At 35.8% G+C, this 13,934-nt stretch overlaps 1 protein-coding gene across 1 annotated transcript in view; it reads left to right on the top strand.

The window, feature by feature from the left end:
* The window catches only part of NRXN3 (neurexin 3), a gene marked incomplete at its 5' end in the record, with an annotated part of 310,284 nt that overhangs the window by 167,523 nt on the left and 128,827 nt on the right, over positions 1–13,934 (top strand). The gene's annotated exons all lie outside the window — the stretch shown is intronic.

The following is a 13,934-nucleotide window of genomic DNA, read 5'->3' as shown; positions in this document are numbered from 1 at the left end:
TAGGATTAAGGAAAAACAATTGGGAAAAAACCCATACTATATTACATCAATTAGATATAGGAAACCTGGTAGCCTTTGAGATGCTACTGGATTACAACTCTCTTATCATGATTTCTGCTGGTGGAAGTTTGTGTCCCAAAACCTTTGAAGGACCACATAGTTTCTAACATGGTCATCAGGACAAATAAAGATGAACCCAGCTATATGTTACAGAGGAAACATATATCACTGCTACTCTGCAGGAAGTGTCTTCCAGAAGCTAATTATGATGATCACTCAGACCAAGCACATAAGCTGAATATAGAAAAGAAACAATTGAAAATCTATTTGTTAATTGAAGAGTAGAGAGGAAAAAGCTGATTAAAAAATCCATATGGAGTTGGTTAAATCAGGAGTGTTAAAAGTTGTCAAAAGGAAACTTTACAGCATAATCTACGGGTGTCAAACTTGCCATGTCACGTGACGTGTTATGGCATATCACAACTTTTTTTGCATTGCTGGAGCTGGAGTGGGTGTGGCCTCTGCAGGATGCAGCTGGCATAATCTAATGCAAACTCATCCAGGTACAAATTCTACAGCAGGGGTGTCAAACTCACAACGTCACGTGATGTGTTGAGACGTATCGTGATTTTTTTTCCCATTGCTGGCAATGGGGTGGGCGCAGTTTTGGCATGACGCATCCGACCCACGGGCCAGCAGTTTGACACCCTTGTTCTACAGCATAAGTCTGCTTTGTTTGCTAGCAAGTTTTGTTCAAGATTGTAGCCTTAAGTATGATGGAGGCATAATCTTGCACAATTTTGTCAAACAGTATAACCTGAAAGGTTAGGAGATACATTAACCTTGTTAAAGAAGCTACTTTGTGTTTTCTGAAAAAAATATGTGGAGTATAATTATAGTTAACATTTATAAAACATTTTAGGTCTAGCAGCGATAGTTTTTATTCCACAAAAAAGCAGGAATAAACATTTATGTATTGGCTCTCTTCAACTCTGAAATGACTATAAGTGCTTCTAAAAACCAAGCACCTAAGATTTATAGAGTTTGTACTACAAACTCCTTTCTTGTCTTGCTATTGCTAATCTCACACTTTTCTCTTTTATCTCCTTCCTCAAAAGGTTTAAATTTCCTCAAAAGGTTTAAATTTTAAGTTTTAGAATGCAAGTCCATTTCTTATATCATTTTCCCACTTGGGAGTGCAATGGGCAGGTTGCTTCTTTTCTTCACAGCTTTCTTTTTACTTTTATTTAACATGCTATTCCCTAATGTTCTCCATTCATCCCAACCCCCACCCCATTTCACAGGCAGGAGATAAATAGCCCTATATCTTACAAGCTAAATACAATTACTGCTATCAAAACCAGAGCCTTTCTCTCCTTGTAAATGTCTCTTGGAATCTGATAAGCTGTTCAAGACAACCACGGGCTTCTGCTTAATCCTGAGATTAAACATAACCACCCAGAAGACATCAAAAGATAATATTTAGGGGAGAATTGAAGGAAAAAGAGAGATTCTCAACTAAGATCTGAAGAAAGGACATGCACACAATTCAAAGTTATTTGTAAAAGAACTAATCAAAATACAATTAGGGTGGAATATTATATCTGATAACATTCACACTGTCCTAGATACCAAAGATGAAATTTACTAGGAAAACCTTTGGGATTAAAAAGGGTGGGAGAAGAAGAGGTGATCACAGAGGTTTGTTTGGCAGAAATTGTGGGAGTCGGATCTATGAAACACATGATAAAAGACTTCAGAGTTGGCCCTATCTGTAACCTGACTAACAACTGCTTTAGGGGACAATACGTGCACTCTTCATATGTTCTTTAGTTACTCATCACTGAAAGACAATTCAAAGTATGCTATACAATGTGATTTGGCATTGCAATATTTTCTTTTGATGAGATACTATATCTCATCAAAAGTATCACTAGTTTTAAAATAAAAGTCTACTTCTAACCCAGCCAGCCTTTGCATGCAGGATAGGTAGGGAAATCATTTCATTCTTTACCTTTATTTTTAGCAAGATACCAAGATATCTTAGATCATTATGTACATCATATACCACAATATACTTTTGAGATCTACTATAGTGCATCAACCAAGAAACTAATTTCCTCAGAAATCAGTGTGATCAGGTTTTGTTTGTTAGCTAGAGATACAGATACGAAATCATTTGTAATTGTTATCAGAGATTCTGTTTCAAAAGCAAAGCTTCATATATAGATAAAGATCCTGTCCTCATGTCTGACCGATGGCTGTCTATGGACATTTCTCTCTAGAAGTGCATAAAACACACACTGCATTCTTCATGTTACAACATTACTAGGGTGCAGAAGTGAAAAATCACAGTCCCACTCTTGTGGAGTAAAGAGTATAATTTATGAAGTTTGAACACAGAAGTCACATGAATGAAGGCAAATGTACATGTCCTAGGACAGTGATGGCGAACCTTTTAGAGACCGAGTGCCCAAACTGCAACCCAAAACCCACTTATTTATTGCTGGGTGCCAGGTGGGTATGGCCCACTGGGTGGGTATGGCTGGGTGGGTGTGGCCAAGGTGGGCGTGGTCACCTTGATGTTGTTTGTGGAGAGGGATGCCTGTGGGGGCCGGGCAGGGTTGAGAGAGATCCAGGGGGTCTCTGGCAGGTGGGGCGGTGGGCAAGAGGCTCATCCTGCAGGGTGAGGCGAGACAAAGTGAGGCAGGGTGGGGGTGCCATTGTCGCAGGGCAAGGCGAGGCATGGGCCGGGTGGCTACTGCCTGACACCATTGGTCCCCGCACACAGGCCAGCGAGCGCATGGGGCCGACAGTGTCCATCAGCAGCCACAGCCTGCTGGCCCCTCAACCGGCACAATATGGGGCTCTGCAGCCCACCACCAGCAGTTCAGAGAAGCCGCCTCTGAGCTGGAAGGCCAGCCGACAGCTGAGGAGGCAATGCAGTGGGTCGTGCCCAGGAAAAGGAGAGCATGCGAGGCCAGGAGGGAAAGAACAGGGGGGAGAGAAACCAGCCGTGCTGGGATGCATCCGCCACGTGGGACCTCGGCGAGTTAGTGGGCAGCTGGTTGAAGAGGGATGGTTGCCATCTCCAGGGCATGGCGTGCGTGCCCATAGAGAGGACTCTAAGTGCCGCTTCTGGCACGCGTGCCATAGGTTTACCACCACTGTCCTAGGATAATGTTGCAGGATCCAATCTGGGTTGGTCACCAGGACCAGAGGTTTAGTCTTCCAAGCTTTTGGACTCATGCTGGAGCCCATTTTCAAGGAACTTCTCTCTACTGGAATATGTGTTCTCGGCTATTCTATACATTGTATTTATGTGCAGCCAAGTTGGGTGTGGTTTCTTATTGGTTGATTGGGTTGTTGATGGCTGACTGTTAAGTTGTTGGATGTTGTTTCCTTATGCTGCCAAGCAATTACGCATTGTATGAAACCAAGAATTTTGGCACCTGAAGCCACCTGCAAGTGTTTTCATGTACACAGCTTTTTCTATGACTAGGCAAATATATCCACTGTGGATTGCTTATGCAATATTTGCATATCCGGAACTATAATTTCTTGCATTTAAATAAACTTTAACTCAAGAGTTATAGTTGATCTATTAATTTAGTTTCTTTGATTGCAGGGAACTATCACCCTAAATTTTGTATATTATACTTTACCTTCCAAGTACATGAAAGGAGGAACAAAATGAGAATTAATGGGCTGCAAATACAGGCAAGCAGTTTCTTCTCATTGTGATACTAACACCAGTATTGGAGTACCAAATGAACACTGACAATGGGTAATTGGAAATATTCAGTGTAGGTGTATTTGAAATTTTATCCTAGAAGGAATTGCTTAAGATGGTCATCTACTTTAGTCTAATTAAACATTATACTAAGCCAGGTTATGTTAGTGATTAGATAGGAAATCACCCCAAATCATACATCTCCATGCTGGGTTCAAATTGTTAAAAAAAATAAACACAGATTTTGCTGTGCTTTTTTTAATTGAAAGATGAAAATATGTTTCAAAGTAATACACAAAAATCTATGCTATTGACATAGATCAAATTTAGGCTATTTCACATTTCCTTCCATATGACTTATTTAATGATAAAGGAATATCTTGTGCCAACTACTATGCCCTACATAAAGTATTTATAAAAGGTATCAGTGTGAACCAGCCCACTTTGAGTAGAAAGCTGTTAAGATCTGATAACATTTTAAGTGTGCTCTTTGGTTAACTGCTATATTCTTGTATGTTTACACTCCCTACTTTATGACAGCTGAATTAATGCCTGGGATATGACCTCAACTTTGAATGTTTAGCAGTTTTGTGGATTGTTTGAGATCCTTAATGTTGCTTTTCATGCTTGATGTTTATACTGTTTAATTTTTCATATTTTACCCATTTTGTGGGATTTAAATGAATCCTCCAATGCTTCCTGGAAGTGCAGCTGATGGCAATTCTACTGCACTGTATACTTCCCTAAAGGAATCTAAAATAAATTAAAAGGCAGAGCTAAAACTTCAGCCCTGGAGACTCCTGCTTTGAAAGATGACACTTACAGTAGTGATTAAGGCATCATAAGTGGATGAAAACAAAGGTGGGTTGCAGGTTGTTACTGTGGAGTTAGTTTATGTGCATTGCCATTATAAGACTGAAAGAAAAACAAACATGTAAAAATGGGTCACAATTAGTGATCTCTTTCCAGACTAATAGAATCAATCTGCAAAGATAGCGGATTTGTAAAGACCATCATGGATTCCCTCATGGATTAAAGCATTTCATTCATGTTATTCCTAATTTACTCCTAAAATTCATCTGACTGATCATTTATTTTTCACTAGGAAGAGTTTTGAAATTTAAGTTTTCAGTCTGATAATTCTTTCCAAATTCTTCACAGGTAGATCCTACCCATTATGATCATAAGTCATGACACCATAAAGAGAATCTACCATGTAGCTGACATGCTTTTATGACCTTATTTGTGATGGTTGTTAAGTCAATGCTACTGTCATTAAGCAAACCTCTAGTTCACCATGGGATGTATTTGCCAAAAACTAGAAATAAACACCAGGTTTGGGCAAAAATGTCATACATTATGTTCACATAATCATGGGATACTGCAGATAGCCATAAATGCAACCCAGTTGCCAAATGCCTGAAATGTGGCCATGTGATCCTAAGGGAAGTCAGACATCAGAACTTTAGAATTAAATTGTAAGTAACTTTTAGGAGTCTATCATAACTTTGAATGGTCTTTAAGTGATCAGTCATAAGTTGAGGTCTAACTATATATCATTCCAATCAGTTATCCTATCCACATTGTTGTTGTTGTTGTTGTTGTTGTTGTTGTTGTTAGTTGCGAAGTCGTGTCCAACCCATCGCGACCCCATGGACAACGCTCCTCCAGGCCTTCCTGTCCTCTACCATCTTCTGGAGTCCATTTAAGTTCACTCCTACTGCTTCAGTGACTCCATCCAGCCACCTCATTCTCTGTTGTCCCCTTCTTCTATTGCCCTCAATCTTTCCCTATCCACATTAGTTGTATATAAATAAAGCATGAGAAATAAATATGCAAAAATAATGCCAGATAGAAATCAAATACTTCAAAAGTCTTTATAAGGATTTTAAAATTAAAATTTATAAATCTTAGCCCACAAATATATTATTGCAATTTTATGTCCATATGCATTGTTTTGTTTTATGTATGCATTGTGTATGTGCATACTGTCCAAAATATATGTAGTAGACTCACAAAGCCTAGTTAGAATGCCAATACTAAAAGTGCTAAAAAAGCCCCTCCTTAAGGGAGATGGGTTGTCTAAAAACATGAAATATAATAAATAAATAAATACATAAATACATAAATTGTTGAAATAACACAATACATCATTTTTGCAATATAATCAATATATGCATGTCTGTATGAATGTACATAAAACATTACATGGATATAACTTTATTTCTGAATTTATTAGCAATTATATTAATGATGATGCATCATAACCACTCAACCTCATTAATTGTTATGAAGATAAAATAAAGAATGGGAAGAACTGTATAGTTTATACTATATTGAGCAGAAAAGATGGAACATAAGAATAAATATAATCAGGGAGAGACCATCATTCAATGGTAAAAATAAATTAGTATACATAACTCCCATTTCTAAACAATTTGTAAAATGTGTTAATGAACATTTATACATATTTTAATATGCATTTCTCCAACATAAATACTATTGCAATAATTAATAAATGTGATTGTAATAGATAATTGTTGTGACAGATATTTTGCAAGTGATTTTTTTCTAATTTAATGGTTTGTGAATATTTTCCCCTAACAAGCATATTTTTAATCTACATTTATTTTATGCATTTTTGAATCCATTTATTGGCAGGAGCTGATTTTTAAAGGCTGTTGTGTCTGAGAATTACTCTTTGTCCTTTGAGCTCCTTTTCAGACACATGTCTAAAATGTCTGAATGGTGAAAATAGTAAATAGTATGAATTAGTGTCATATGATGGTTAGTTTGAACATAGTCCAGAGAAATTTGCCTTCAGATATTTGAAATTAGACTTCAGATATTTGTTCAATTTATTAATGCTTTGTCATCATCTAACTCACAAACTAAGTGTGAGGTCAAAAACCAAATCATGGGCTTTTGTAGAATGGAATGGAGCTGGAAGGGACTTTGGAGGTCTTCTAGTCCAGCCCCCTGCTCGAGCAGGAGAACCTATACTTATACCATTTCAGACAAGTGACTGTCTAGTCTGTTCTTAAAAATCTCCAGTGATGGAGCACCCATGATTTCTGAAGGCAAGCTGTTCCACTGGTTAATTGACCTCACTGTTAGGAACTTTCTCCATAATTCTAGGTTGCTTCTCTCTTTGGTCAGTTTCCAACCATTGTTTCTTGTTCTGCCCTCTGGTGCTTTGGAGAATAGTTTGATGCCCTCTTCTTTGTGGCAGCCCCTCAAATACTGGAATACTGCTATCATGTTGCCCCTGTTTTTTCTTTTCTTTAGACTAGCCAAACCCAAGTCCTGCAGCTATTCTTCATATTTTTTAGTTTCCAGGCCTTTGATCATTTTAGTTGCTGTTCTCTGAACTTTTTCCAAGGTCTCAACATCTTTTTTGTAGTATGGTGACCAAAATTGGTTGCAGTATTCTAGGTGTACTTGGGTTTTTTTTGTACTTTTCAGCTCTTTGAAAGCAGCATTCTAATCTAAATATAAAGTTTCATTAAAGTCATTATTCAAAGTTAGTAATTATCTTTAAGCATTATGATGAGATGAACTGTCAAAATCTGGTGTATATATTGTTACAAAACCTAGAGGAGGAAAGGCTTAGAAAAGAAAAGGAAACTACAAAGAAGATATTTACTGTTTTACTATTTACTACTTACTGTTCCTCAGACCAAGTAAAAAAAATTAAGGATGAGTCGACTTGATAAGAACAGGTCTAACTTTAGTTGACTTTTTCTCCTTCTACTGCTATATCTCGTTTGCTGATTTTGTCTCCTAATCATCATATTTTTTGTGCCCATGTTACCTTTGATCCAAGCCTGTGTATTGGAGTAGCTTTAATGTGAAGTCTAGCTCTTGACAATAAAGCATCACAATGGGAAGAATAAAAAACAAAGAAAAGACTTAAAGGAAATGTCAGGATCAGACGGGGAGGGAAAAGGAGGTCAAGGTCATTCTACAGTAGAGGAAATGAAAGTACAGAAAAGAAAAGCAGAGCCAGAATAGCCAGTTACATAACTTTTTTCAAGTAGGAAATACACTGAGAAAAAGGACAAATGCTATAGAGCTGAAACAAATTGGAAAATAGTTTCCTGTTCAAGTTCCTTAATGACTTTTTTTTTTCAGTTGGAAAACTGAAGTACAAGTAGGTTATCCTAATTGGTAGTGAAAAAGTTGGAACAAAAATGTTGCAAAGGCCTATAATTTGGTGCTTCAATTTTCCTGTATGAAGCAACTTTTTAGTATTATCACAGTAAACCTGCAAATAATGTTCCAGAACCAACGGGTAAGCGTGGGCCAAATCATGATGATGTACAATGAATGAATAAGAAGCCACACCATTCAGAAACCCACTTCTATTAAGGTGACTGTGTTAAAAAGCACTGAAGAGCCCTTTATAAATTGATGTGCTTCATCAGATTCTTTATGTGAAGAAAACTAATATAGTGATAGAAGCAGGTTAAAAAAAAAAGATAAAATTCCTAACGTTCTGCTATTTGGAATGAAAGAATTTGTCACTAAGTGCTCTATGGAAGAGGACTGTTTTTGCCATTCCTTTAAAGGATAAAGTGAGAAATAGTGTGAGTTCAGGGGCCAGATTGTTTCATAATGAAGGGGCTGCCACAACAAAGATAATCATCTAAGCTCCTATTATCCAGATTTCCCAGGACTCCTCAAGGTAAGATCATGTAAGGCAGGCTGATTAGACTCAGAAAAGATAGAGGTCATGAGGACCCAAGACATTTAGGACTTTATAGATAGTGAACAGCTCCTTGAATTAGGCCTGAAAACCCAACAACAGTCAGTAGAACTCCTGAAAATTAATTAACACCACTCAGCAATAGAGCAATGAAACTGCGTTTTGTCACTGCCTGTGTGATCTTGCGATGCCCATCTAATCTTCTGATGCTTGCAAACCTTTACAAATGAACAATCTTTTAGACATTCTACATTTCAGTCCTCTCTTTTTCTAAAAAAGAAGACTTTCCTGCAGCTGCCTTTAATACTGTATGTTTTTGTATTCATATTGCAGTAATACAAACACTAGATCTGAGTTACAAAGTCTGGTTCATATGCCAGCTTTGCCATCCATTATATTTCAAATATAAGTTAAAATAATAGTTTTGGGGTTTTTTCCTTGAATGTTTGTGAATATAAGCATGAAAGATTGCGATGCTGACAACAGAAGTGTTATACAGAATATCAATATCAGTGATTCCAACTCATGCCATAGAAATAGGACATAAAGCTACAACAAATTATTCTAGAACCCAGGACATGATGAAAAGGAGTTAAGTTTGCTCTTGGCAGCCAGCTATTCTGGAGGGCTCTGTATTTCTTAAGATACATTTTTATTTGGGAAAATACTGGTTTCAAACTCTTTGGCCTATAAGATAGCTCTGCCATTGAGAGAGAACAAATTTTAGTTCCTGCCAAGGTAATATACTGGTTAATTGTTAGCAAACATGGCTTTTATTAATTAATTTATTTACTCTTTAAGAGTAATAGTCATTGATAATCCTTGTTATTCTTTAATACATTTAATCTCTTTTTGAAGTTATGGCCCTCATTATTTATGTACAATATAATCTTATTGTACATAACTGATTAAACAGTTAAGGTCTCTTTAAAACATATTGTACTACCTTCCTTAGGAGAATTTATTTTTTCCTTCAGTTTTCTTATTAATATTTCAAGGATTTCACAACTTGTCAGATTGTCTTAATAGTTGACCTGAAAGCAAACATGTCATTGGAATCTTTATGCTACTCTGCTTTGCTTTACTATTTCATCATTGTGCATATGTCCATCAAGGGGAAAATTTGACATTATCCAAACTGCTCTTTTATTTTTGTTGTTTAGAAATTCTTTTTTGTTTTAGGAATGGATTTAATGGAACAACTTTTATTTGGATGGAAATTTGCCTGAATTTTAAGGGAAAAATTAGGAAAAAAGCAATTTGTTGTTTGTATAATGAAGTCTATCTTGTTTGTGAAATATTTAATGAGATAAATGAAGCAACACATCAGTAAGAACCATAAGGCAAACTTACATATTTAAATTAACCAGGAAATGTGTGTGTGTGTGTGTGTGTGTGTGTGTGTGTAAGCTCTGTTTCTTTTGTGTAGTTTTATAGAATGGAAGAAAGGAAGTAACACTTATTGTTTATCCTTATAAAATGCCATTTGGTTAGGATTTTTTCTCTCACACACAATGCATAGTTATATATGTGTAACTTCCTTTTTTAGAAGCATTAAAGTTGTCAAAGTGATTTTCCAAAAAAAATCCTCTTGAGTGATTCTTTCTTTTTTATTATTTCTATTTTTCTGTAATTTTGCACTGATAATATAAGCAGATACAATAAGATTTTGAAAATAAGCAATTACAATGCTCAAATTTGCATTACCAAATGGAAAAAGCCACTAATAGTATCTTTGGCCATAGGTTGCAAAAGTAAAAAATGAAAAGTGTAGCATTTATCTTTTCTCTGCTAAGAATCAGATTATGAAATATAAAATATAAATAACTGAATGCTTATTTTTAGTGTTGTTCATGGAATTTTTGGGCCAGTATTATGAATTTCTTTTTCTTAAGTTTCCAGGTTAACTATCCAATGAATTTATAAATTATAATTATATTGTTTTGTGTAAAGTAAAAACATTATTGGTTCCTGATCAGGTCTATGTTATTTTAATCTAAGCTGCCTCCTAAAAACAATATAGTTTGATGAATTTGATTTTTGTAATTTTGTAATTATAGTCCTTTTTTCACTTTATATTGCATGTGTGTAATTGTAAGCAACATGTCCTTTAATCCACTCTTGTCCATGAAATATAAAGATGAATACATTCTCATGCACATGTTTTTACAGTTTTGTGAATGGTTGACATAAATGAAAAAATAAATAAATAAAAAGGAATATGAAAAGATTCTAATGTTACAATTTAAAGTTTGTTGAATTTCCAGAGGTCCTTCAGTTTCCCCCCTATCTTGCTGTGTATAAATAAAATGACTATTATAATAAAGATATAAACTTAAATTTAAAATCAACATTTTGAAAGAGATGGTAGAGATTAGCAATTCATTTCCTGGATTTGAAGAAGACATATTGCTTGCTGTGCAAAGTTTAATTTAATTAAATCTAAGTAATGTTAATATGATTGTACATTACTTGTTCATTGTTCTGTTATATTTCTTTCCATTCAGGACTTTCTTTCTTCATCTTCTAGTAGCTTGTTTTTTATCACGGATTTCTAAGTTATAGTTAATCTTAGGATTTGCAGGACCACCCAATAGTTAGCCAGAATAAAACAACCATCCAAAGTAATAGAGGTTAACAAATACAGCAAGTTTAGTTGCAGCAATTGGCTTCTTTACACGGAGGGATGCCATCTTCTTCTTTGTTTTATAGAATAATAGAATGTATGAGCTGGAAGAGCTCTTATTGGTCGTGTTCTTAAAGCTCTTGTTCATACTAAACCATCCTTGACAGATGACCCTTCAGCGTCAATATGAAAGCTTCCAAGAAGAGGTAATTCACCTCTGTTCTAATCAGTGTTCTTTTGCTTGATAGCTCTTACCACCAGGAAATCCTTCCTAATATTCAGCCCCAATTTCCTTCCTTTTGATTGTAACTAGTCTGCTCTTGTCCTGCCCTTGGATTCAACAAAGAACAGGAGCACTCTGTCATGCACATGATGTCTTTTTAGATATCTGTAAACAACTCTTATATCTCCCCATAGTCTCCTTCTTTGCAGACTAAATACAGTATGTCCAATTATTTAACCATTTATCTTAGGATGAAGTTTCTAAAACCCTTATTATACGAGTAGAAATCCTTTGAACCTGCTTGAACTTCTCTGTGTCACTTTTAAGTTCAACGTTCAGATGCTGTATTTGAAGTGCAGTCTAACCAGCCACAGTATAATTGGAACTGTTACCTCGTATAAGCTAGACCCGTTTTATTAATGTAATACAGGTTCTCATTACCCATTTGAAATGTTGCATCACATCGCTTGCTCATATTCAGCAAGTATTTCACTGGTACTCCCAAACCTTTTGGTTTTGCTAAAGGTGAATGTGGAAGCAGAAAACTAAGAGAAAAAATTGAAGAATGTATTAAGCACAGCTTCAGAATGACTTTGACAGCAAAGCAAAAAATACATAGAAAAATATCTATATACAAGGCAATTAAAAAGACATGACAATGTTCAATAAAGGACTGTAAATACAGTACATAATTTCATATCCTCTCGATAGCTGGGAGGCCTTCATCTTCATGAAAGGGAGCTGTAGAGAATTCCCCAGATTGTTGCAGCTAGTGTAAAATGTTTTTCCTGAATAGGTATATACTGAGGCTCAAAATACCTAGAGCATTTGTCATATTTTATACTTTTACAAAATATAGGAGATATAAATAACACAGCACCAAGAGATGGCTCAGTGATACAACTTGTCAGCAGTTTGAATGAACCTGAAACATTTGAATAATTGCCAAGGACATTTCAATTAAGATATTGTCCTTGGTTTATATCTATCTATCCTCCTTTCTAGAGATGTTGGGCTATGTTGTATGTGTTGTTTGTATTTCTTGCCTAATAGCTATCACATATAATTTATGTGAGATAGAACCAGCCTATTCATCCTAGCTGACCTTCCATGTGTCTGGTCTTGGCAAAGCAATTCTAAAGGGGAGATACAGCATTCCTAAGCTAAACTGTAGAGGACATGATCAATTAAGGGGTGGGTGAGGGAAGATATAGAGACCTGTTTGTTTTTGGAAAAGCTAAAGCTTTAACTAGCCATACTATGCACAGCCTTCTGAAAACAAGCTATTTTATATAGGAAAGCATAGAGAAAAATAAGTCACATCAGTTAAACATCTCTGCTGTTACAATCATCTTCAGCAATACTACTACACCTTCTAATATACCCTGCTATAAAGTTATACATTCAGCACATATCATAATATTTTTCACTGCATAAACATGCAAAAACAAAACATTAAACACTGAGATAGAGATTTGAGATAGAGATCTGAGATAGAGATCTGAGCCCAGCAAAATGAAGGTTTTGTTTCTTAGCTATACTAGTTTGTGATGGGAAGCTGGAAACTGTATAGGTGCATATTACCTTTCATCAAAGGTACAACTCACTAGATCCACTGGACTATAATTCCATTCTGAGAATGGTAGTCCTATTTTATCTGGAGATTTTAGTATTCATGTTGAGATTCTGGAGGTTACAATATCAATTCATTTGAGAGAATTCTGAGTGTATTGTTCCCAACATATCTGAAGGGCATAAAGTTGAAGAGGTCTGTTACAAAGCAATATATTTTTGATTGTAATCTTTGAAATGTCCTGTAGTATATGGGAAGCACCAGAAAACTGGAGAAGAACTGATGTTGTTATAGTCTTTAAAAAAGGGAAAACAGTAAAAAGAATCAGAAAACTACAGACCAATCAGTTTGACGTTAATACCTGGGAAAATCCTAGAAAGATCATCAAGCAGTGGAATTTGCAAACATTTAGAAAGGAACAAGGTACTACTAGAAGCCAGTAAGAGTTGTTTAAAATAGATTGTGATAGTCAAATTGTATTATTTTACAAAGAGACTTAGTAGACCAAGGGAATGGCATGGCTTGGATGAGAAGATAATAAAGATACTTTTTCTGATTGGCAGGTAAACATAAAGCTTGGAGAGAGATAGGAGTTGTGAGGAATTGCTAACACCAGAAAAAACAGGCACAGAATTCAGAAGGATCTTGAAGATATGACTATAGGACTATATTAAAAAAAATATGCAGTTTAATATAGTGTAGGGTTCTACACTTATCTGGAAAAAGAAAACAACAACTATACAGGTCAGGATAGGTATTACCTGATTCAGTAGAAGGTGTGGAAAAAAAATCTGGACATCCTAGCAGACCATAGCTTCAGTCTGAGCCAGCAGTTTTCTTCAGTTGCCAAAAGAACTAGTAGTGCAGTCTTGCATTTCAATAGAAGAAGAATGTTGTGACAACAAATAATAGCGAGCGAAGGTATTGCAGGCTAATCCTATGAAAAACAGTTAAAGGAATGGAGAATGTTTACCCTACTGAAGAGAAAGCTGAATGGAGGGATTATAGATATCTTCCAATATTTGAAGGCCTGTCAAAAGGAAGACGGTGTGGATTTATTACCCATGATGC

This window comes from Protobothrops mucrosquamatus, unplaced genomic scaffold, assembly GCF_001527695.2.
Source record: "Protobothrops mucrosquamatus isolate PMUCROS unplaced genomic scaffold, P.Mucros_1.0 scaffold57, whole genome shotgun sequence".
NCBI classification, from domain to species: domain Eukaryota; kingdom Metazoa; phylum Chordata; class Lepidosauria; order Squamata; family Viperidae; genus Protobothrops; species Protobothrops mucrosquamatus.
This window is presented reverse-complemented; position numbering and strand designations above follow the sequence as displayed.